Raw genomic sequence first — 1740 nt, 5'->3', positions numbered from 1 at the left:
AGTACAAAGCTGGCATTTCGCAGCCAGGAGCAGTGCCTCATGCTGAAATCCTAGCACCTTGGGAGGCCGAGGTGAGTGGATTGCTTGAGGCCAGGAGTTCAAGACCAGCCTGAGCAACACAGCGAGACCTTGTCTCTACAGAAAATATTTTTTTAGCATTTTTTTAATTTTTTTTAAATACGAGCAGCTGGCATTTTACCTCAAGTGCAAGGGAAAGGCACTGAGGGTTGGAAGCATAAAAATAACATGAGGAAATTCACATTTCATCTTGAAGGTTTTTCAAATAGCATAGCTAGCCTTCATTTAAACCAGAAGTTATTGCTTTTACTGTAGCCTTAGCAATAACAAATGCATAGAATCATTTACCCTGTTATATGCATTAATTCATTTAATAAACTTTATATATAGTGCTCACTTCGGCACCACATATACTAAAATTGGAACAATACAGAGAAAATTAGCATGACCCCTGCGCAAGGATGACACAAAAATTCATGAAGCATGACATTAAAAAAAAAAAACACAATAACCCAAATACAAGCTAGAGCACCAAGTGGTCCAAAGTATACCTGTGCTGTGGACTGAATTATGTCTGCCCAACAAAAAATCCTAAATTGCAGTCCTAGCCCCAGAATCTCAGGTGTGACCTTATTTGAGAATAGAGTTATTCCAAATGTAACTAACTCAGATGAAGTCGTACCAGAGTAGGGTGGGCCCCTAACCCAATATGTCTGGTGTGGGAAATTCGGACACAAGCACACATGCAGAGAGCACGTCACGTGAACATGAAGATGGCCATCTACATGCCAAGGAGAGAGCCCTGGAACAGAGCCTGCCCTCACAGCCCTCAGAAGGAAACAGCCTCACGGATGCTTTGACCTTCAACTTCCAGCCTCCAGAACTGTAAGACGATAAATTTCTGTTGTTTCAGGCATCCAGTCTGTGGCACTTTGTTATGGCAGTACTAGCAGACTAACACAGTCTGATAACATTTCAGGAAGCAAAGTCTTGCTAAATGTGAGCAATTCCAGTCTTTACCAGCACCCCTGCTAGAACACCGAAGGGGGTCTAATTCACAACCCATACCAACACCTAATCAAGCCATCTTCTCCACTCTTCTCATTCTCTACTTCCCTTCCCACCCACAGAGCCCCCAGCAGCCTCTTTCCTCATGCCTGGCCTTGAACTAACTCCCCACCAAAACTGCTCCCAAAATCCTACAATAAGGTTTTTGATTCCTTCATGCCCCATGCCCACTTCCTGGACCTGTTCTGCTTTTCTCTCCGGTGGTTCTTTACTCTCAAGTATTCATCACCATCCCCTCTCCCCAAGGATTACCCCATCGAATACACGGCCTGGGAGCCCTGCCGGGTCCCTTAGCAGACAGAGAGAGACAGAGCCTGAGAAGAGAGACAGAAAGAGAGAATACTGAGGCAGGAGTAAAAACACAATTTTATATCTTATCCATTTCTTTTCACATGCAAACTTTTAATGATAACCTCCATGAGAACAGAAACTACATCTTGTACGTTTTGCACCCCCTGTAATGTGGAGCAGACCACTTTGCATGAAGGTGACACAAATGGATTTTTAAAATCTTGCCTGAGACCCTGAATCCTTGCTCTATGATCAGGCATTCTTCCTGCACCATCTATGAAGTTACTGAGCTGAAACCGTCTCGTCTAGTCCTAATTAAGCTTTGGCGACATCTGTCATGAGTGACTGGTGACATTTTTCCAT

General features: G+C 43.7%; 1 non-coding gene across 1 annotated transcript; it reads left to right on the top strand.

The window, feature by feature from the left end:
* Nucleotides 1-407: 407 nt before the first annotated feature.
* On the top strand, nucleotides 408-514 carry LOC116471998 (U6 spliceosomal RNA). The gene has a single exon (XR_004248926.1). It is a non-coding gene; the product is annotated as a U6 spliceosomal RNA (small nuclear RNA).
* Nucleotides 515-1740: the final 1226 nt, after the last annotated feature.

The sequence above is a fragment of the Hylobates moloch genome, unplaced genomic scaffold (genome assembly GCF_009828535.3).
Source record: "Hylobates moloch isolate HMO894 unplaced genomic scaffold, HMol_V3 SCAFFOLD_6, whole genome shotgun sequence".
In the NCBI taxonomy this organism is placed as follows: Eukaryota; Metazoa; Chordata; class Mammalia; order Primates; family Hylobatidae; genus Hylobates; species Hylobates moloch.
This window is presented reverse-complemented; position numbering and strand designations above follow the sequence as displayed.